Source organism: Crocuta crocuta, unplaced genomic scaffold, assembly GCF_008692635.1.
Source record: "Crocuta crocuta isolate KB4526 unplaced genomic scaffold, BGI_CrCroc_1.0 scaffold33, whole genome shotgun sequence".
In the NCBI taxonomy this organism is placed as follows: domain Eukaryota; kingdom Metazoa; phylum Chordata; class Mammalia; order Carnivora; family Hyaenidae; genus Crocuta; species Crocuta crocuta.
This window is the reverse complement of record NW_027529203.1, coordinates 14,895-40,193: the sequence shown is the minus strand read 5'-3', so window position 1 is coordinate 40,193 and position 25,299 is coordinate 14,895. Positions and strand designations below refer to the sequence as shown.

Sequence of the window (25,299 nt, the reverse complement as noted above, 5' to 3'; positions counted from 1 at the left end):
AGATATCCAATTCTAAATTAAGGGTATTGTGAGCCTCAAGGAATGTTTGTCTTAACTCACTCAAATGGACCATTTCCCAGGTATGTTTTAATGAAATTGAAGACTAGAAACTGTCTCCCAACTATTAAAGCCTTAGGCCTATTGAGAAATCATTAGTTTTATAAAACTTTAAAATGCTTTCTCCCATTCGGTTTGACATTGCTAATGATCTTGAATCTACTTTTTCCCTTGATATTCTTATATTGTCTAATTCATAAAACTTAACAAAGCATATACTACACATAAACCTACATTACTCTTCCATATAAAGACAATAGGGACACATTAAAATATACACATTAATGCAGCTGCATAAAATCAACTATATTAGTTACCATCAGACATGCTGTAATATGAATTCAGCCACTAATTATTGAAATATGCATTTAATAATTCATGTTTCATTAATAATGAATCATAAAAATACAGCATATAAAGGAATATATTATGTATTTAGTGTGGCATTCTGGAGAATTATCTTGAGGCAACAGACTAATTTAAAATATTATTGTTCTTATCACACATTCTGAGCTATTTCATGAAAACAGTCATATATTCTATTCATGACCTAGCTTTAACTTGGCTCCTCTGAAATTTCCCTGCACAATTTTTAATGCCTTGAAGGGGTAGGGTGGGATTTAAACTAAGATCATTTCTCTACAATCATCGCACATTATTGTAGCATGGTGAAATAATAATAAAATTGAGCATTGACATATTTTATGTGGAGGGAAAAAATAAGCTTGCAGCGTATTTTCTGTTATTGCCCGTTCCGAAGTGGAAAGTGTTTCTGTAATTTTTTTTTTAGATTTTAGCAATAGAAGAGTAAACAAAATGTCAGTTATTTTACTTGAAAGATTTTCTACTATGTACAGTCACTTGCAATGACAGGGCTTGGTGGTGTCCCTTGGAACTGTATGGCTCCTACTATGGGGACATCAGAAAATAATGCCCGCAGTGTTGTCGACTGCATCATATACTGAAAAAAAAAAAAATTCCTATGCTCCAAAGCATGGCAGCCTTACAGAATTTTCAAAATTGCCATTCATGTTTGTTAATTAATCTATGTTTTAGTCTGTTTTTGGAAATATTATTTATTTTCCAGTTGACTACATTGCTTAAGCATATTTGTATCTCATAACAGAACAAATCCTTTATTTTGATTATATATAATAACAGTAACTATTTTGTACGACTTTTTGACCTTGGTCCTCTTGGGTTATTTATTTTTCTTCATCCCTCTTAACAAATACTATTCTATTACTGGTGTAATGGAGTCCCAAGGACATTACACCAGTAAAAGAACATTTCCTTTAATCTCGACAGCATACAAAGCTCTGTAGATTCAAAATAAATAATTATCCTGTCAACAACTGATCTTTGTTTTTCTCCTCACTCTTAACTCTGGTCAGACACTTCCAGGGTACATGCTCTGATCTGGCTGCTGCTAGGAGTCTTGAAAAACTGCCAGCTGAACCCAATGTCTATCTTTAAGCTTCTTTCTAAGAAAATTGTTTCTCTCTTTCTGTTTCCTTTGCCTCACCTCTCCAACACTTGATGGTTTTGGAGGGTTTTTTGTTTTGTTTTTATTGCTTTTAGTATGTTCATTTTTGGTAGTATATCTATATCAATTGTGGAAGATATACTGCTTATACTTTTATTTTCTTTAATGATAGAATCTCATAAAGCAAAATGTGGCCCCTGAGCCAGCGGCAGTAGCATTACTTGGGAACTTTCTAGAAATGCAAATTTTCAGGGCCCATCTCACACCTATTAAATCATAAACTCTGGAGTGGGAGCCGAACACTTTAACAAGGCTCCCACAAATTCTAATTACACAAAAGTGTGAGAATCATAATCATGAGACTTTTGTATGGTTTAGGGATTTGCATTTCTTCTTCTATCCACAGTGGATTTGGCCTTGATTTTACCCTTCACAAATGCCATGATTTGAGTTTGCTTTTCTGATTCTGAGTCATGTTCTCAGAATACCACAGTGGGTGACAAGCCTGGATTATTTGATACCAAATATTTGACAATAGTGAACTGTCTTTGCTATTCTGTACTGCCAGTCAAGGTGATTTTAAAGTAGATGCTCTCTTGGGACCATATATTAACTTTAATGGGACTGCTTCATCTCAGCCTATAGAGACACATCCCTTATTTATGAACCTCTCCCTTTAAATTCTTAGCCCCTCAAAAAACTCAAAGTGTACAACAGTGTACTCAGTAGTACAAAGTGTAATATATTTCCCAATCAGAATTACTGTATTCAATGCCATAGGAAAGTCATTGCGATTCCTCTTCTTTTTCAAAAGAAATAGTCACCTATCTCTACCTATGTCAGCTCTGCCAAGTTTCCCACAGTTTGGCAATTTATGATATTAATTAATATACTAATATAGTTTTATTCATATATGTGGGAAAAATGTATTTGCATCTTATTTTAATTTCACATTGGTTGTGTCATATAATCCCTAAAATACATTAGTGACAGAATCATAGCTCTCTTTTGTCTTCACATGAATGGAAGTGGATTTCATAACATATAATAAATAATAGTTGACAAATATAGTTATTACAAAATTAGGACTTTGCATTATAAAATAGGCCAATACTATAAAATCATAAGCCATGGCATTTTGAGTATACCTCATTTTATATTCATCATATACTGATTTTTAAGACCCTGCCAAGAAACATGCCCCACAAAGTGGCCATTTAATAGAACTAAACATGTCCAACTTGATGACTACTTTCACTGTTACCTGCTTTTCAGTAATAATACTTGTAATCTTAGCTTTTTTTCTTTACCTTTAAAATTTTGTGTACATCACTATAATGAATTCATTTAATAAATGTAATGGTAGCCAACTATTATTTTCATTTTAAGTAGTTTATTTTGAAATGCTAACTGAGGGGCACCTGGACAGCTCAGTTGATTAAACGTCCAATTCTTGGTTTAGGCTCAGGTCCTGTTGGGCTCTGCATTGAGCCTACTTGTGATTCTCTCTCTCCCTCTCTTTCTGCCCTTCCCTTGCTCATATGCTCTCTCTGTCAAAATAAATAAATAAACTTACAAATAATTCACCTTAATTTAATGCAGTCATTTATCTATAGAGGTTACTTAAAACATAATTTTAAATATTTTATTACATCTTTTTTTAAAAAAAAGTCCTAATGACACGTATCCTCCAAATCTGAATATAATATTTAATACCAATAAGTTAGGTATGTGTTTATCATAAAATCTGTTTTCAAGATAAGTATTAGTGAATGATTATGCTTTGCTTAACAAATTTATGAAGTAGGAAAATCAAAAAGAGGTACTTTTAGGAGCTTATCCAACAAAATATACTTATAAGATTTACTGCAAGTCCTTTAATTCTATTAGGCCTTCATTTATATGCAACATATACACATATACCCAAATCATGTTTGCAGCATATGACCATTTGTTAATGATCAGTTCTTCAAGGTGTTTTTTTAAAAGGAGAACATATTAATATGAATGCAATATATGTGGAATTCTGAGTTGCAATAGAGAAAGAAAACACATTTAAAAACAAGAAAGAACATCCAAACAGATGTCTCCATCTCACATATTACAAATGCATACAGTTTCCAAATAACCAGAGGTCTTTTCTCTTGGGAGATGTTTCTTAAATTATTTCATAGACAGGACAAATTGTTGCTTTGAGTCCTGAATTATACATTATGTATAGTCATGTGCTATAAAGAACTGATTTATAAGGGAATCTGGAAAATAACAAAAACTGATTTTTGCACACAAACTAATCCCGATGAGTGCTGTCAGAAGCAAAATTATCATTGTTATGTCTTATTCAATAAGTGGTACACTTTTTAATCAGTCTTAGAAATTCTCAGATAGCTATCAGGATGAGGAGCTAAATGATAATAAAATATGTGCAGCTACTGACCTAATCAATTTCAAATGTCATTTTCAGAGAAATAAAAAGATTTTGGGACTTGGCATGTTTTACTAAAATATAGGAGAGACAAAATTATTGCTTCTGCCTTTTATTCATTGGCAAACTGCAGTTCAAGTAAGTTTAAGTCTTAGCCTGCTATATATTAGTTTTCTCTTCTCTTACATAAATGGACCAACAAACTTTGGAATTAATTTTAATGATTTTAAAGTCATATGAACACCAAAATGTCCACTCAACGTTGTGTTCTTACCCCCCCCAAAACTATCACCCTGTCTGTGAAATTAATTTCATTCAATTCAATTCATATTTTTAAAAGACTTTTACATTAAAAGTCCTTGTTATTTGTGCTCTGGGTTATACACAGACTAAAAAGATGATATTAGCTTTGCAAATTATGAGAAAAGTAGGAGTGTGATGTTCACACAAATTAAAGCATTAAAATATTTTTTTAATGTCTATGTATTTTTGAGTGAGAGATAGGATGTGAGTTGGGAGTGACAGAGAGAAAGGGAGGTGCAGAATCTGAAGCAGGCTCCAGGCTCTGAGCTGTCAGTAGAGGCCAATGTGGGACTCAAACCCACATACGGTGAGATCATGACCTGAGCCTAAGTTGGAGGCTTAACCAACTGTGCCACCCTGGTGCTCCCAAATTATGACAATTTAAAGTAGCACGTAATATCTATCATATAAGAGAAAAAAAAAGTGCAGACATTGCTCTGCCAGTTGGGAGAAGAAAGCACAATTTTGTCTTCCAGGAATTTTTGAGTTCAGTAGGAAAATACAGCATTTGGTATATTGTACCAAAGTCACTGTTAACGACTAATATTAGAAGACATCAGTCTCGTTCATGATGGTGTTCAAAAGCAAATATGTGGAGGCCTTCCCTAGGTATTCTGATTCAGTAGTCCTGGCTGGGCCTGGGAGTTGTTCATTTTTAATAAGCACCTCAGGTGATTCTGATCAAGTGGCCAAAGATAACATTTTGAAATTGTAGGATTTGCCTTGGATTTTACAATATGAGGCATTTATTTTCCCTTACTTAATTTTAAGTAAGTTAACAAATAATCTTCAAATAAATTCTAATCTCCTGCCATATTTCTCATTCTTTTGGTTAATTTAGCCAGACTCTGCTTCTGTTGTTTGTGTTTTAGGCTCTCTATATAATTTCGGAATCAATTCATCTAGCTGCTCCTTCAGGTTATTTTTAGAAAAATATCTAAATAGGGCACATGGGTGGTTCAGTTGTTAATCATCTCACTTAGGCTCAAATCATGATCTCACAGTTCATGAGCTCGAATCCCACATTGGGTGAGCACAAGCCCCACTTCAGGTGTGCCCCATTTCTCTCTCTTTCTCATTCTCTCTCACTCTCTCTGACCCTCCTGGGATTTTCTCTCTCTCTGTCCCTCGCTCACTTGCACCCTCACTCTCTCAAAAAAGAAACTAAATAAGTATTTTTAAGAACTTACTTTGTTAATGTGCATATGAATTCTTAGGAATTCTTATAAAGCTCATATATGTAATCTAATCATGAAATTAAATGCTAAAGTCTTTTTCATGCTACTGTTATTATACTTTCCTCAATGTGTACTCGTTCTCTACAGTTTAGTTATATGACACTTGATTTGGTTTGGAAAAGAAAAATTATTTTCCTACATGCTTTATTTTGTCTCAAATTTGATTTAACATATCCATGTATAGATTTACAAAAGAGCATTTCATCATTTTCACATGGAAAATTATAGGAAAGCTCATTTTAAAAGTGAGAAATAATTGGGGCGTCTAGGTGGCTCAGTCAGTTAAGCATCTGGCTGTTGATTTCCACTCAGGTCATGACCTCGTGGCTCATGAGATCCAGCCCCACAAATGGCTCTATGCTGACAGCAGAGCCTCTTGGGTCTCTGTCTCTCTCTCCCATTCTCTCTCTCTCTCTCTCTCTCAATCTCTACCATCACTCTGCTCACTCATGTGCCCAATCTCTCTCTCTCTCTCAAAATAAATAAACTTTACTAAAATAAAACTGAAAAAGGAGAAATAATTCATGTATTTATGAAAAAAATCTGGTAATACTGCAAAATAATAATTTTTCATCATTTGATTTTTGCAATTGTACATCAGTTTGTATCCTCAGACCTGGACAGAATTTAGCACTATTTTTAGTCAAACAAGTATTTCCTGAATTACTGTTGTTATGTGTTCTCAGTTTGGTTTGCAAGATTAGTTTGTACACTCATTCAAATACATTCAAGGCAAAAAATGGTGTACTATTAATTGAAGACAAAATGGCAAACTATACATAATCCCTTCCCTTAGGACTCTTGCAGAGAGAGAGAAATAAACTTTTTTACCATAAAGTGTGATAAAAGAAAATAACATGACTCACCAAGCTAAGTTATTTGTTTTTGTTAAATATGTGTTGTGACACTCTCAATGCCAAGTGTTATTTCTCTTCATATCATTGGATCTGGTGATTTTATATACACAGTGTGTGTGTGTGTGTGTGTGTCTGTGTTTTCTCCTTTGTCTTCCTAATGGAGTGGAAGCCTCAGGATATTGTGACCTCAGAGTAGTGACCTTATGTCATTTATTGATCGTTGTATGCTGAGCACCAAAAACATAAAAAGGAGTCAGTAAATATCTGTTAGGTGAATGAACAAGATGCCCTTTCTTCAGGCCTGTTTTATGAAGGGCTGAGCTTCCTACAGATGTATTTTGTCAAAGAAAACACTTAATCACTCATGCCTCCTATGATAATCACACTGTATATGTGTGTGCGTGTGTATGTGTGTGTAGTAGTATATATATTATATAATATTTATACTAGTAAATGTATATATTATATATCTATGTACATATGTGTATTATAGGTCTATGTTTCTGTCTATATATGTAGTATAAATTAATAAAGTTGGATCCCTATTATATAGTCTCATTTTTAAATTGATACTTGGTATATGGAAGATATTTAATAATGGAAATGGCTACAATTTTTTAACTAGCAATTTTTCTCAATAACTCATTCATTTACTTTTGATGCATGGGAACATGGGCTTTTGACTATAAAATATGACATAAAAGTAAGATCTGTAATTCAAAGAGCTATCTTAATGAGTCATAGATACATTATATAACTATTAAAACATTCTATAATAATTTTACATATTAGGAGGCTTAGAGGCTTTAGGAAACATCCAGGGTCATAAACTATATGGTTCCAAGGTAAGATTCTACCAGTCCTTTGAGACTCTACTGTTGGTACAATTGCATATACCTTTTACTACTTCTGTAAGTGTGGAGATAGGCCAGTGATCTCTGTGTGATGGAAGATATGTCTGGAAGTCTTATCATATAATCTTCACACCTACAGCTGGGTGGGGCTAAATCCTAGTGGAGGGCAGTTGCATGTTATCTTATAAGACCTTGATCTCTGTGTCATCTTGCACGAGAGTGGCTTCTCCTATAATGCTAGTGCCTCCCAGAGGGATTCAGGCATTCCTGCTCTGGTAATTAAGTCCTGGTCCTGCTCCTCAGTTTTTTCTCTCCAGCTGCAGAAGATCAGAGCTTCTTCATGAGATTCTAAAGAGGTCTCTTTTTAAGTGTTATTATTCATAATTATTCACCCTAATTTGTCCTTGGTTGTTTTTTTTTTTTCCAGTGTATCAGTGACACTTAGCAAGAGCCACTTGATGACATTATTCTGATTATTTCTACTTTCACTAAACTTCCTAAGTGCCTATAATACTACATGTCAGTATATTCCCTTCTGACAATTATTCCAATGCAGTTCCCAGCTGGTAACACTCACATATGTATACCATGCGATGGGCCATCCATACTACACCTACAGCCACTGACAGAGCTCTCTTTGCCAGCTGACTCTCAGACAACCCAGCTCCAAAGGCCATTTTTACAGTTCATGTGCTAAACCACTCCTGGCTCCAAATCTATTAGATGGGATTCCCCAGGAGACTTTTTATAGAGAGGACATCATTTTTTATAGAGAGAGTTTGTTGTGAAATACTCCAGGAACAGTACCTATAAGGGAGTGAGGAAAGTGAAATGGACAGACACAATTTTAGCAATGGTGTGGTGTAACAGAGATTTTAGGCAGTCCCACAGGAAGTGCTTAAGCAGAGTTACCCCTTCAGAGATGTCTCTGATTGAGGCCAATGAGCTTGGTCTTTGTACCTTTGTATAAACCAGTAATTGGTTGTAGGCTATCCTGGGGCTTAGACAGAGTGGCATAAAATTGGACAAAGCAGTTCCCTTAAGGCAAAGACAAATCCTAGGGAAGGACTCAGCTATGGATTGTCAACTGCCAATACTGTAGGCAACAGGGGTTAGGAGAGCTTCGGGTATGCAGAGGAGTCTGACTCATGCACCACAGATCCCACAACAGCCCATGGCTCTGACTAAAGAAAGTAAACATTAGCTAAGCAGCCCAGACTTTGGTAAATAGAATTTGAGATGCTAAATTGGGCAGCTATATGATACGATTATTTTGTTGTCGAGGAAACAACAAAATACAAACCAACAAAAAACCTGCTGGAGCCTCTGTGCAAAGCAAGCACCCTCTCACTCTTTTTGAGAGCAATAATTCAAAAAGGAAGATTGAGTGAGAGCAATGTATGGAATTGTTGAGTCATTATATTATACCCTTAAAACTGAAATAATACTTATGTTAATTATACTTCAATAAAAAAAGATTGAGAAGGATATATCTAAGTGAGTTTACAGAAGTTTAAAAATCAAAGAAACCTACATTTAATATGTGAATGAAAGAATTCATATGAATATACTTTGAATAATGTTTTAGCAGCATAATTATTCATTTAAGAAGAACAGTTTTGGAAAATATAAAATCACCATAATTTGCAGGCAGTGCAAAATTTATATAAATGTATTACTGAGTAGTTTTAAAATTCCAGTCAAGGAAAACTTGGGCCAAAAATGTGTTTCAGCAAATGTTTTATATCTATATATATATGTATATATATACATATATATACATATATATACATATATATACACACATATATACATATATAATATATATGTGTGTGTTGTATATATATGCATTACATATATATACACATGCATATGTGTATAATATATGTACATATGTAAATATACATTCATGCATGTATGTATGTTACAGTTTCTGAATAAGGAGTAGAAATAGAAACAAGAGTTAATTTCATGTTTAATCAATGATTATTTCTGAAGAGAGACCTAGTTTAATATATGATAGTATCTTGAAGAGAGGAGAAGTGTTCATCAGTTATGTTATTATTATAGGCACTAGTTTTTCTCACTTGCCTCTGAAGGCCTCATGCATTCAACTAATCACATTTGTAGAGTGTCTTCTTCCTGCCAAGCTCTCATTTCGAGGGATCCAAAAATGATCTGGACACAGTATTTCCCACATGCTCACATTCACACTGAGGAGAGAGAGTTATAATTTAAAAAAATAATACCACACAAATGGCATAAAAAGAATATGAATTATTGTGGAGACCCACAGATGGAGTAGCCACTATTTCTATTACTGAAGGAACAAAAGTCTTAATGAAGTTTAGTCTGCCCTCTTGAGGGATAAATAGGAGCTTGCCAAGCAAAGTATTGATTGAAGTTAATTCTACATCACATGCTTATAAAATGGTGGTTAATTGTTTTGTACTTGGAGTGCTTGGTATACTTGTGGAAAGATGTGAAGGGGTTTAAAAGGGGACTGGAGTATTGGTCTCAGGATAGGGAGGACGGTTTATTCAGAAGTATAGAGTTTAGATTTTTTTTTTCCATAAATAGTAGTAGTCCACAGAGTCTTCTTCAGGAGCTGGGTAACTCAGTTGTGTTTAAATTTTAGAAAGGTAATTCTGGCTATTACGAAGTAGGAATGAATATGGTCAGAGACATGTAGATTATTTAGGAAGTAGATACCATAACTGATGATAAATATAATAGCCCAGTAATAAGGTAGTGGTAGGCAACTAGAAAGAACAATTTTAAAAAATAGAAATATTAGAAAATTAGAAAAATTTTAAAAATTAATTTAATAGACTTAATAGAATGATATTTAAGAATGTAATTTGAAATCTATTTTTGTATGTGTTAACTAGAAAACTACCTTCATGAATAGAATGCCAGAGGGTAGACAGATGGACAGTGAGTAGACTGAAGATAAAGATACCTAGGACCTAATCCCTGGAACTGTGAAAGTTACTTTATTTGGTAAGAGGAACTTCACAAATGTGATTAAATTTGATGTCTTGAGAGGAGATAGTTGAGTAGATTGTGTGGGTGAGCCCTAAATGTATGACAAGTATCATTTAAGGAGACAGAGAGATTTGAAGACAAAGGAAGGCAGTGTAAGGACTAAAGCACCATGCTGCAGTGCTGACTTTAAAGATGAAGGAAGGGGCCATAAGACCAGGAATACGAGGAAGGAACTCTGTAAGTGGAAATGGCAAGGAAATCGATTCTCACCTAGAGCCTCCCAACGCAGCCCACATTACACGAACTATAGTACACATAACATTTTATACAAAAAGGCCTACAGACAATAGGTATTCTTATTTGTGATCAATACTGTATGTATATGTTCCTATGTGAACATTATAGTAATTTTCAGGCAAATATTTTGTCCTGTTTACTGAAGTATCAAAAACACCTAGAATGCCACTGATATCATTAACTTCTAGTAAATATTTAGGAAATTAAGAAAAAATGGTATATGAATTTTCTTTTACTTCTCTTGTGTTTTTCTTTGTCAATATTATGATGAAATGATTTAACAGCATTCATTTGTTAATCTTGAGCATGAGGATAGTTTTACATAGAATTCATTTCTGTGAGCTCAGCTGTTATTAATGTTATTAATTATAAACTTTCCGTGCCCTTGCTTCTTAGGGAAAAGTGCTAATTTTCTATTTCTTTGCATCTGCTCTAGAGCAATGGATAAAGCTCATGTTTTAGGGAATTGTTTCCTAGTGCTAATCACTATGATGAGAAATTTCCCAAACTTTCACCCTGTCAAATATAAAATATTTTATTTTGAATAAAAATTATCACATTTGAATAATTTCAGTGGAAGGGAAACAAAAGTAAATATATCTTATGATTTAATATAAGACTTTATATTGATAAATTATTTTAATAACAACACAAAGCTGGTAAACCTGTAGCATTTCAGTGCTACAGTTGAAAAAAATTGAGATTTTTTTTTTGAGATTACTTATTTATTTTGAGGATACAGAGAGAATGTGAGCAGTGGGGAGTGGCAAAGAGAGAGGAAGAATCCCAGGCAGGCTCCAACGGGTTAGTGTGGAGCCTGATGTGGGGCTCAAACTCACAAAACTGTGAGATCATGACCTAAGCTGAAATCAAGAGTTAACTGACTAAGCCACACAGGTTCCTGAGAGATATTTTTTCTTTAATGAATAAAGAATACCACATAGACGTTTCATTATAAACTATAAATGTCTAGAGGAAAAGAAGAGGACATTAGAGATAATAATTATTTCCAAATTAAATTATAGAAATAAAAATTGATAATTTATATGAATACATATATTTTTGAAAGCCTTACTTAAAAACTCACTAAAGAAAATTATTTTTTCATTTTAAATGTCAAATGATATACATCTAATTTTCAAGTTTTTAGAAGTATCTATATTAAGAATCTGTATTAATAGTAATAATTATAAAACATACAATATATTGGGGCGCCTGGGTGGCTCAATTGGTTAAACGTCCGACTTGGGCTCAGGTCATGATCTCACAGTTCGTGGGTTCGAGCCCCGCGTCGGGCTCTGTGCTGACTGCCAGCTCAGAGCCTGGAGCCTGTTTCAGATTCTGTGTCTCCCTCTCTTTCTGACCCTCCCCTGCTCAAGCTGTCTATTTCTCTCTCTCTGAAATAAATAAAACATTAAAAAAAACATACAATTTATTGAGAATTTACTAGATATCAGACTTTGTAAAATTCATTTATTTACTTCTTAAGCTTTTTAACAGAAAGTGATAACCTCTTTTGTATAAAAGTGCATTCATGCATGTTTCAACTAATATAAAAGAAGTATAATTAATAAAATATAGGATATGAAATAACATTATATCATATATCACAGTTTAAAATTAATTGTTTTCTAATATTATTACTAACATTTTGCTGTCACTGGTGTTTTATGTGTTTGTTGTAAATAACAAGTCATTTAATGACATTGTGGTATAAAAGAAAGTCTATTGAGCCATCTGAGAAGAGTGGACAGAAATAGTACTTAAAGATTTAGAAAGTGAACTTGAAATTTGTTTGAAAATACCAATTACAATTTTCTTGACAGAACCCTATAGCTACAAATAGTTTGAAATAGATGTGAGTTACCTCCATTGCTTCTATACTATTGGGTGATAATAAAATCAAGCCAAGTTGAATTATGTTATAATTCTGGCATTTCTTACATTAATGATGTCCCCATTCTATATCTTTTGCTTGTCTCAGAAATTACTTGCATTAGACCTTCCCGTAGGCAATTGTGACATGATTTCTAGCCATGGGACTCCTTTGCAGTGTCTTTCAGAGTCATGGGAATGGAAAACCTCTAAACAAGAAAAGGAGCACAGGGTAATTTATTTAACCAGGATTAGCATTTCTGTGGTTGCAAGCTACAGGGCACACTACACCTGGTCATGAAGGAGCAAGGGATGTTTCTAAAATAAGTTAGGGATGTCTCTGAAATATTTAATCAGTTCAGGTCTCTGAATAATATTTTCACCAATGAATTCCTATTATTTTTAATGTTTATTTATTTTTGAGAGAGAGAAAGTGTGGGAGAGGGGCAGAGAAAGAGAGAGAGAGAGGATCTGAAGCAAGCTCTGCACTGACCAGAGAGAGCCAGATGCAGGGCTTGAACCCAAGAGCTCATTATAACCTGACCTGAAGTCAGACACTTAACCCACTGAGCCATCCAGACACCCCAATGGATTACTATTTTTAACTTACACTAACTGAAAAAAAAAAAGAAAAGAAAAGAAAGAAAAGAAAAGAAAATCTGTTGTTGGTCAGAAATAAGGATAACTAAAATACTTGTCATAACCATCTTTAGAATGTAGGCCTCCTTAGCAGAATATTAGCTTACCAAACCTAAAGAAATTTTGCAAAGGAAAAACATTGTCTGTAGGGTAGCTATCAGAAGTACACACACAGACACACATACACACACACGCACACACACACACCACAGTTCTGAGTATTTTAAACTACATAATAAAAGTTATTAAAACAGACCTGAGTATATTAATAGAGTATCAAGGAAACATGCATAACTTTCAGTCTCAACCAGCTAATTAAAATTAGAGAAATTTGTTGTTTTGCCACAAATATATACACCACTTATATCAACTCAATTGCTTTCTTAAAATAAATTTATTCTCAAGTAATGTATTCAGAATTGGATGTACTTTTCTATTCTTCTAATACAATTTAGAGTAATGATAAATATTATGATAAACCTGTTATTCTCATATATCAAGTGGTGTGGGTATCCCATTTTGGGAAATGCTATATGATAATCTTAAATCTGGAAAGTGAAGAGAGAGCACTAATGATCTGGTCAAATATACTTGGAGAATAGGGGTACTTAAGTGAGCAGTACTGGTAAAAGTAAAATAGCAAATAGAATAGAAATGAAGCATTAGAGGAGATGAGAGTATAAGAGATGGTGTCAAAGACTGAAATATCATGATTTGAGATGTTGGAGGTTGAAAATGCCTTAGGGAAAACAAGAGCTAAGTTGTGGTTATGAGTTTGGCTTATGGTTATGCTTCAGTAAAGACCAAGAACTCAGGGTTCATGGTTTTACAGTGCTCGGACAGTGAACAATAAAATAAATATAAAGATAACTAAACAATAACAATTTTTTAATACATGAATATACAGAAAGCCCTTCCAAAATATATCTCCCACATAATTCTGTTCTCAATCCAGTTTTATAAATGAAAAGTTAGGTTAAGTACATTGTTCAATGGCATATGGACAGAAAACAGAAGTTGGGTTGCAACCTGAGCCCTGTGAACAGTGAAAAGTGTTATTGGCACTGGCAGATGGAGAATGGGGTGAGGTTAAAAAACATAATAAAATGAAAACAATAGGTGAAAACATAAATTCCTTTGGGACTTGTACCGCTCTAAGGAAGACGCATGAATCTTTTCAGTATCATTGTTAGCTTGTGGTCACCTCAGGGGCCACCAGTAGCTCCCATGTATCCGTTGAGTATTTTAAACAGGAATTTTTATATGCATGCATTTATATATTATATCTATGAATTAGCAGTATGGAGAGAGTAAATGATCCCCTTGTACTGTTCTTGTAACTCACATCAGGTGATCACAATGGGGCTTCTCTCGTTTTATGCCAAAATATCTTTGAATAGTTAATAATGTACAACAACAAATCCATACAACCCAGTTGACCAAAAGGAGAATGTTTCTTTGGGAAAGTTGGCTTTACAGGGCTATATTCTGAATCAGTAGTTGAAAAATGCAAAGTGTTAGGGGGCATGAATATATTTTGTGACAACAAAGTCTCTAGGGACAGATTTAGATTTGTAGATTAAATACTTGTAAAAGCAAGCATTTAATTCTGTGAAGGACATATTGGAAAACAGAAAGGTATATGAAAATCTACACTAGGTCACCTGGCATCTACATCAGTGAAGAAATAATTGATAGTAACTTAAGAAGGTCCTGTGAAGGTGTGCCTGGGTGGCTCAGTCGGTTAAGTGGCCGACTTTAGCTCAGGTCATGATCTCACATTTTGTGAGTTTGAGCTCCGCGCCAGGCTCTGTGCTGACAGCTCAAAGCCTGGAGCCTGCTTCTGATTCTGTCTCCCTCTCTCTCTGCCCCTCCCCTGCTCATGCTCCATCTCTCTCTCTCTCTCAAAAATAAATTAAAAAAAAAAAAAACATTTAAGAAAATTAAAAGAAAAAGAAGGTACTGTGAAAAATTCTTCAAAATTATTTTGTCTTAAAATTTTAAATTGATTGCTTAAAATTTACATTATTGTTAAGAAAACAATTATATAATACATGATCATAAATTAACGAGAGATTCCATATACCACATACACACAAAATTACTTTGATTATTCCTCCTATTAAAAATTATAGTAACAGAATAAAAGCAAGTTTAATTTTAGTGATTTAAAAATTAAGACCGGTAATGACCAAGTTAAGTGAGTGGCTCAATAGCGTATATGTAGCAGAATCCTAGTCCAGAATCAAATATCCTGACTTCTCTTCCTGGGTACTTTCCCTATTCACATCAATTTAATAACATAGTTGGTTTAACGTCTGTAGAAATTATTTACCTGTGGGTTGAATGAAAACATAACTTTCATTTCCTGACTCCAAAGGAAGGAAGGAAGGGAGGAGAGGAAAGAAAAAGGAGGAGGAAAGGAAGAAAGGAACATCTATGTCTAATTATCCTGAGGAGAGGGAGGAGTAGTGATCAAATCAATAACATTAAATTCCAAAATGCTTGTTTTCATAATTAATTAAATTTAAGAATAACACATTTTTATTGGAATTATTATTTTTTTTGGAATTATTATTGTATTAGAATCAAATTTGAAACTGTTCACTCTTTTCTAAGCATTGTTGCACCATCCTAGCCCTCGTACCCTCTGCTGTCTCCATTACAACACTTGTGGCTGAGTTCTTTTTCCACCCTTCTTACTGCCTATTTCTATTGCAAAGGTGACTTTTCAGCCTGCAATAAAACCATGATGGTTAACCATAAGACAAAACGGTCCTCCTATCAAGGAACTGTAACCTGTAGATATAGAAAGCATTCATATTGTTAAGGTCGTGAGAGACAAAGCCAGTTTACACTATGACTGTCTAATCAGTGCTTTCCTAACTGTGATGTGCTAGAATTTCTCTTGGCAATTACTAGGAAATAATTATTTTTAAAAAAGGGAAAAAATAAAGACACACTATAATATGTGGTATTTGCTGAAGGTTTAACTCGGAAAACACACTGACATTCAGATGACATTAAATTCAATTATACGTATATAATGTAGAATTTATGATATATATGCATCTATCATATGTATTAGATGTATCTATAATTATGTGCACTATATTATATATGTGCATATACATAATAGTGTTGCATATAAATGCTTTCTGTTTAAACTTAAAGAAAAATCTCTACCTAATCTTATATAACTTAAAATAAAAATCCTAATAAATTAAAAATATTATCTAGATCCAAAGTTTTACAAAACAAAACAATCAAAATAGCTTGAAAAACATGTTCAAAATATCTTTATATTATCTTATGTTCATTATTTTATTTCACTTCACTAAATGATAACATGATGTAATGTAAGGCAATATTGGAAATGATCTAAAACAGTATGGTAATGCAGCATTATTTGTTCGGTACTTGCTTCTACTGCTGCTGTGAAAAAACCTAGCTTACTTTTCCAGTTTTTTAGATGTTCATTTTCTTTGGGGTTTCTGTCTGGATCTGAGTTCCAAACTTGTGGTATGAAAACTTTAGACACACTGAAAAGTTTTCCTGATATATGATTTACATATATCCTGAGACTGAAAATGTCCCATGACTGCTTCCTTCAATCAAAGTAGTGATTTTTACTCTCTCTGCTCGCTATCAACTTCAGCAAGGATGAGCATTGCCCATGTCTAACCTGAAAATAATCTGTAGTCAGGGAAGCTTTTAGTCCATACTTGTACAGTTCAAGCTTCATATATACAACATCAGTTATAAACCGATTAATATCAGTTACTATGTTATTATCAGGGCTTTCTTCTTTATCATCTCTATCATAAGAGTAAGGGTAACGATTATCGGTCACTGCTGTTCGCATGGCATCATGTTTGTGTCAGCCAGACAATGTAGCAAATTTCTGATATACAGAGAAGATTATAGGAATTCATGTGAGATGATTATTCAATGTACATGATTTGAAGATTGCCTTAAAATTCTCAGATTGTCAGGGCAACGGGGTGGCTCAGTTGGTTGAGTTTTTGACTCTTGATTTAATCTCAGGTCATGATCCCAGGGTTGTGGGATTGAGCTCCCATGTTAAGCTCTGCACTGAGCATAGAGCCTACTTAAGACTCTCTTTCTTCCTCTGCCCCTCTCACTTCCTTCTGATTTCTCTCTCTCTTTCTCTAAAATAAAAAATTAGAAAAAAAATTCTCAGGCTGTCTTGAGGCACATTTCAGAAAATTTATTTCTGAATTTTCTAATTTGTCAGACGTTTGAATTGATTTTTTCAAGCTGCATTTGGAAATACTGGACAGAGGGTCAAGAGACATGAGTTCTAATTCCAGTATTGCTATCAGCTAGTCATAGTAGCTTGAGGAGTTAATTTAATATCCATGAGTTCAGTTTCTTCATTATAAAATGAAATAGGTTGGATGGATCAGTGTTTTTCAGTCTGTGATTTGAAACTCAGTGTTAATGATGTCCTCAAGGATAGATGGGGAAGGGAGAGGGTGGCTAAGCTGCTAAATGAGAAGGGCTTTGGGCTTCCTTCCCTTGCTTCAGTCAGAGCAAATATGCTTTAGGTTGCTTTATTTCTTTTCACTTCCTAGGAAATTATGTCTGTATGAAGGTTTCTTACTTAAAATTAACAAAATTTTCAAAACCACTGGACTGAATAATCTAATGTTTAACACAACTTTGAACAAGAAAAGATGTAAAATTTTGTGGGTTTTCTAATGTGCCAGAAAGTGGAGCATGAGAAAAGGAGTTATCTATTATCTTTGTGAAATATTTTAGAAAGAGCCTAACAGAGGGTAAAACGTGATGTTTAGTTTATGGTGCACTTGCATTATCATTGTCATTTGACTTTCAGAACAGAAAGTAATTGTCCCAAACATCTACACTATCTTTAGCAGAATTGCATTCATATTCTGACATCTTTATGTTTGTGATGGTCTCTCAGAAAATTATGGTTTTTGTATTCTTTAATATTATATATGTCCTGGGGAGAAAGCTCTAGGTAATATACTGTATCTCCAGTTGTCAAATTAAGTCAGTATGAAAAACAGTAGTCATAATATTGGAAATGTGTCTGATGGCAGATGAATTATTTTATCATGATAGCTATATTATCTGTAAAGAATAAAATCCTGGCACTGGTAGCCAAAGCCCTTTTAGTCTAGTTTTAACTTGTTTTATTTTATTTATTTATTTAAGTTTATTTATTTTAAATTATTGAGAGACAGAGACAGAGACAGAGAGAGAGAGAAAAAAAGCATGAGTGGGGGAGGGGCAGAGAGAGGGAGAAAGAATCCAAAGCAGGCTCAAGGCTCTAAGCTGTCAGTACAGAGCCCAACGCGGGGCTCGAACCCATGAACAGTGAGAACATGACCATGAACCATGAGATCATGACCTGAGCTTAAGTCAGACACTTAACAGACTCAGCCACTCAGGTGCCCCTAAATTCTTTTAAAAAAGGAAGGAAAAGAGGAAGAAAGGAAGGAAGGGAAGAAGGAATTGTTAACGGTAAGGAAACCTTTTGAAAGGATTGCCAGTAGTTTATGAAGGTAGGACATTCAATAAGAGAACTAAATTATAATGAATTAATTATAATGAAGGAGAACCAATTGCAATGAAAGTGGAAATCTGCACTAAAAATCATTTTCTCATTTAGAATAAGAACTAAAATATTTATTTCCTTTTCTTGCTACTAAGAAAAAAATCTTTACATGAAAATGATGACTTATGAAAAGATACTTATCTTACAGGTTTATATTTCTTGTAGAAGTGTTTTTAAAAGGTCAATATAGTTTGATTTATGCCCTATCAACATCCACATCTAACACATGGCATTTCATTCTCTTCATAGATTACATTTTCCCAAGTTAAAGAAACTTTCTCTAAAACAGTTCTGCCTTGAAACTACCACTCAGTTTAGCATGTATTTTGATTGCCTTGTTTCAAAATATGTTCAATCAAATTCAGCATTTATAACTTTTTCCAGAAATTGTTTTTAAATATTCCATTAACTTTATGTCAGAATAATACATATTATTTCACTTTAGACCTAAAGCACCAAGATAAATCAGTTTCTGCAGTTGAAAGAAATCATATTAACATAGCTTTGTTTGTTTTTAAGAATAAATATTACTGTATTATATCTAATCCTGAGTATCATTATATCCAGTATTTAGAAATCTGTGTCTATAGCCAATTTTCTAAGACTTTATAGATTAAAATGAATACTAAAAATAACATGAAAAGGAAACAGACTTTAAGTCAACAAGCAGAGCTCATTATTCTTACAAGAAGTAAATTTATTATGAATTTTACTTCATTTTTAAAAATTTTATTGAAGAAAAAAATCTTTTTTCTTCTGCCTAGTTATGAATAATGAGTCAGAAAGAGATCACAATTTGAAAATTTTGTTATTTTTATTCTTTGGTGTATATCTAAATTTTTTAGGAGTCTAAAAGGAAGTTTCACACAAGACGTATTTTGTAAGATGAATTTTGTGGCTAAGATTGAATCAAATATAATTATCTCAATATACACTGTTCATAAGAGAACTAATTCAATTTTTCTTTTATTGGAATTTCCAGTCCTTATTTGTAGAACTTGTTTTTAGTTGAATGTTTATTTGAAGGGTTATTTGAATGTTTTCTAAAATAGTCTTTTTTGTTAGGAAAATGAGATGATTTAATATCTAGAAACTTCATAAATAAAATATTCCCTGTGTCTGACTACATTATTACCAATTAATATCATATAGACTTTATTTTCTAATATCCATTCATTTAGTCAAAAAAGACAGCATTCCAAATACTGATAATAACTGAACAAAAAAGATTAAGTCTCTGCCTTCTTATAATTTACATTTTATATTTATATTTTATATTAGAGAAAAACAATAAAATATTTTTAAATATCATAACTACTACATGTAAAATATATGTACATGAGTAACTTATGTACTTTTAAAGTACTGTGAAAGATAAAGATAAAATAATAATTGGGAAAGAGGAAAGTAAACTGGAGGAAATAAGATTTGGGTGTAATGTGACATTTATTTTAACCTTGAGGGAGGGATAAACTTTGGAAAGTTGGGGTTGGGGAGAGTAAGTAAAGGTATTCCATGATGAAGAATGTCAAAGCAGCAGGAATAGGAGTCTGAGAAATAGTTCAGACTACCTGCATAGGTCACTGGATAAAAGAACATTTTAGTTAAGATTTATTGGTATTTTATTGTAAGTCAGATATCACATGAAGTTCTATACAAAGTATTCATTTGAATCCTCAAACTCTTATCTATCATGTACCATTTCCTTCTTTTTTAAAGTTTGTTTTATTTATTTATTTATTTATTTATTTATTTATTTATTTATTTGAGAGAGAGAGGAGAGCAGAAGTAGGAAAGAGGAGAGGGGAAGTACAGAATATCTAAAGTGGGCTTTGTGCTGTCAGCACAGAGCCTCTCGAACTCAAAAACTGTGAGATCATGATCTGAGCAGGAGTCAGATGCTTAACCGACTAAGCCACCCAGGTAACCCCAGTTACTATTATTTTTGATGTTCCTTGAGATTAAATAATATGCTTATAATTATATAATAATACTTCATGGAGCTTAGTTGATCCCAGCTGTCTGTCACTAAATCTGCACAATCTTAAACACTGCAGTAAATTTTCAGGCATTGGTTTTCTAAAAATGTGTTTATTCTTCTTCTGCCAACGGTAATTTTTATTGGGCATAGACTTTTAGGTTGGTAGTTATTTTTTTTTTCCTTCATAGGAATATTGGTTACTGGGTTCTTGCTTCCACTACTGGGAAGTGAGATGTCAGAATTGGCTCTTTGAAGATAATCTTTCTTCTTCAGCTGCTTTTAAATTTTATTCTCCTTCTTTCATACTCCCTGAAAGAGTTTTCTTTGTACTCATCCAACATAGGCCTGGAGAGCTTTCTAAGTCAGTGATTACTTACTGTCTTTTGCTATTTTTAGACAATTCTCAGTAATTTTTCAAATATTTCTCTTATTTAATCTCTCCTACTCCTCTTTTTTTGGTAACACAATTAAACATATATTAATTCTTCACAATATTTCCCATATTTTTCATTTCCTTCTTGCCTTCCCTATCCTTTGTAATTTATGCACCTCAACCTGGATATTTACATTTAATCCCCTCTGTTAAGATTTCTAATATTAAATTAATGGATTACATTATTAAATTTCAATTATTATGTTCATTTTTTCTTTTTTAAATTTTTAATGCTTATTTAATTTTTGAGAGAGAGAGAGGGAGACACAGAATCTGAAGCAGGCTCCAGGCTCTGAGCTGTCAGCACAGAGCCCCATGTGGGGCTCAAACTCACAAATATTGAGATCATGACCTGAGCCAAAGTTGGATGCTTAACTGACTGAGCCACCCAGGCACCCCTCAATTATTATTTTCAAATGTGCGTCATTCTTTTGACTCTATTATAGCAGGTTTCTAGTGGAATTCTCTATCTTGACTTATATTTTTTATCACATTAATCACAGTTATTTTTAAATGTCCAATAAGTGCAATATATGAGGAGGCTATTTTTATCATTTTTCGCTTGCATTATAATCATCAGCATTCCTTTAATTTTTTTTTTTTTTTATCAAATACCAGACATGACTGAAAAGCTCTAATGTTAACTTCCTCCATAGAGCACTTAATTTTCCCTGGCAGGCAAGTAGAAAATGGATACATGACTTCATTTCTGTTGAGTAGAGTTTTAGCATGATCTGGGCTGGGATTTTTGCTGGTTTGTTCTTCCTTTTAGATGGTGGCCCTCTGAGGTGTCAAATGAAAGCCAGAAGTGTTTAGCAGACCCATTCCATCTTTCAGGCTGCAACTCCAACCTCTAGCTTCCCTGCACTACAAGACCACTAAATCTTTGTTGTTAACTCTAGCTACTTTTGGCTTGCACTGGGGACAAATGCCCGCAAAAGAGTATTCATCAAAGTATGGGCTCATTTGCTCTCTTTTCAGGGATATATGTCCTTGATAAAGCTGAATACCAATATTTCCTTTCCTGAAATGGGAGATTGTGGTAAGCTCCAGCTACTTCTTTCTGCTTAGCTTCCATTTACCTGAATTTAAATAGGTAAATGCCCTGCTATGGAAGGCAGCTATATGTAATACACTATACACATATATTTAACATATAGTTATTATACTTATAAAACTGGACCGCTTTGTCTATCATCTCACTGGTTGTGTAGTTCATTATGCTATATACATACTATGCTATATACATACTATCTTATGTAGTTCATTATGCTATATACATACTATCATGTTACTGTCTTCCCTTTCTCCTTCTTACTGGGGTGTTTTAAAAATAAAAAAAATATTTCATCTCTATTTGGTAAGAAGGATAATGTCTACTTTGTATTAAGAGGTAAAAATGATGTGGCTCTGACTTCATAAATCATATAAACTTTTTTTCCTTTTTAAAGAAAATTTTTAATGTTTATTTATTTTTGAGAGAGAAGCAGGGGAGGGGGCAGAGAGAGAAGGAGTCACAGAATGTGAAGCAGGCTCCAGGCTCTGAGCTGTCAGCACAGCAACCAACATAGGGTTCAAACTCACGATCTGCAAGATTGTGACCTGTGCTGAAGCCAGACGCTTAACTGACTGAGCCACCCAGGCACCCCTCATGCAAACTTTTCTTCATTTAGTAAACATTTTTAAATACATTTCTCTCCTCAGCAAAACCAGTTCAAAATATTATTATTTACTTATTTAATACCAAGGTAATATGTTTTAAAAATAGTATTTTACCTTTGCTATTTAAAATTATTGGAATTAATTAATTTTTTAATGTTGAATGAGAAAGTACTTTGTACTAAAGTATTCAAATTCAGAAAAATGCCTCTGAAATATGTAAGCAACAGGTTAATATAAATAGTTGAACTCTGGGTTATTTCCAGTTAATACTCATTTCTGCTTTCTTCATAATGTATATTTTTAATGTTTAAGATTTTAAAAATCTATTTCCTTCATTTTTTATGTTTCTATTTTGTGCAGATTATATCACATATAATTAGATCACTGCTGTAGTACCTGAGACTTTAATGATAATTATACCATTAAATTGATGATAATTTTCTACTAATTATGAAATCATCAAGAACACCAATAATCATTAGCTTTTATGGAATATCTAATAATTATTAGCTTTTATGGAATATATAGCTTTAATGGGAAGGATATGATCAGTTTTTTACTCAATTACTAAATTAGTTTCAAATTATTACTGAGGTGTCAAAAGAAAAGCCAGCAGTAAACCTGAACCTTTGTCTTTGCAGAAACTATTCATATATCTTAGAAAGTGAACAGAGCACCTCATTTGTCCCCACATTTCATGCATGGTATGCATGGTTATCCATACCACTCCACCTTAATTTCCATCACTGAGTTGGGTAGTTTCCCCAATTTACCTACAGTAGATGTTTGTCTTGCTTACTATAGAATTGCTTTCATTTTAAATAAATATAAGCACTATATCAATAGTCATGTAATTCTTTTTTAATGCTTTCAAAAAAGGGAAGAAAAAATGAGCTAACTACATTAAATGAAAACTCCATATCTAACCAAAATCATTGAGAAGGTTAGCAATGTGCGGGGCACAATGCATGAAAAAATTACTGACAAACTCCAGCTAACCAGGAGTGCTATTAATGAGTATGCTGGAGAATTAACACATATGTCAGGAATAAAGCCCAGTGTTGACAATATGGTGGCTGTCATCCCTTTGTACTTTTCAGCTGCTCTCAAGCCATAGCAAACCAATTGACCCTAATAAGCCAAAACAGAATATTCAGTGGCATTCAAATTATTGTAACCTAAATGCAAATACACAGAGCATGAAATTATGCTTGTTGATTGTTGTTTGAATGTAGTATTCAAAAACACTTACTATCTACCTCTAGCAAACATACAGAATCCTTTTGAAATCCATGTGGGTTACATCAGTTTTTATGTGACTTTTCCTGTCATATATATTCTTATGCATCCAGCCAACATGTATTAAGCATCTATAAGGTTCCAGTCCTCCTCAAGAAGCTGGAATGTATTAAGCTAGAATAGGTCCTTGAATCTCATGGACTTCCTGCTCTGGTAGATGTAACTATGTAGACTTAACTCTATTTCCACACAGAGGAACCAAGTTGTCATTATTAGCTAGCACAGCTCTGTATAATAGAAAAGTAATGAGTCCATGTGTGTGTTTTAAATTTTCTAGCAGCGACATTAAAAAAGGCTAAAGGAAGCAGGTGAAATTAATTTTAATATATTTTGCTTAACTCTTCATATCCAAATTGTTATGATTATATTATGTAAGTAATAGAGTTATTATTGAGATATTTTACATTCCTTTTTTCACAGTAAATCTTCAAAATTAATTTCAATCGAACAACAATAGTGTAGAGACATTAATTAATTATTTGTAATACAGTAAATATATAATACAGTTATGTATATATACGTATATATTTAATGAGTGAGCTAGTTGCTGAGTTATGTATTTAGTTAGTTTTACACAATCACTAACCATATTACTAATATGTTATGTTTATGTTAAGATATTTAACAAAACCAATAGTTCTGTGTTGTGAGCATAATACATATTTATTTTTAGTGAATTAGAAACAAAGAATACTGTCCACATAGTTTGTAAAGTATGGTAAAAGTGATTTGGGGGAAATATTGACATTCTATAAAAATTGAAATAGGCATAAATTGACAGAGATCAACATTGCCAGAAGTAATAATGATATTATATGCTTAATAGCAAGAAATAACCTAAAGGGTGTATAATTTTCATATTCCCTTAGAGCTACCAGTGTGTGTGCTTAGCTGGTTGGGAAGGAGGTTTCTGTGAACAAGAATCCAATGACTGCATAATGAATCCTTGTAAGAACAATTCCACCTGTACTGATCTTTATGATAGCTATCGGTGAGTAATGTAGTTATCATTTTCTTCATGAAATCACTTGGAGTGTTCAGTGTTCATGGGATAATTCCAAATATTATTTTCACTTTGTATCCGTTAATTAAAATAATGATTGCAAGATGAAGAGCGATTTTCTGACAAGATAGAGCCAACATTCATTCATTTGAAATTTGTGTCAAAAGGTAGTAAATAAAATTAAGCTTGGATTTGCAATGTCCAAATCTGGCGCCTGTTACAAATGCCTTTACTTCTTCAAAACATGCTTTTGTCATCTCACTGTTGTTTTGTATCACTCCATGCAAAATAAGT

General features: G+C 33.2%; 1 long non-coding RNA gene across 1 annotated transcript in view; it reads left to right on the top strand.

Moving 5' to 3' along the window:
- Positions 1–24,957, top strand: part of LOC144226833 (uncharacterized) — a 46,965-nt gene extending 22,008 nt beyond the window's left edge. Inside the window, exon 3 of the long non-coding RNA XR_013333749.1 lies at positions 24,872–24,957. This is a non-coding gene — a long non-coding RNA (uncharacterized LOC144226833). The remainder of the gene's footprint in view (positions 1–24,871) is intronic.
- Positions 24,958–25,299: the final 342 nt, after the last annotated feature.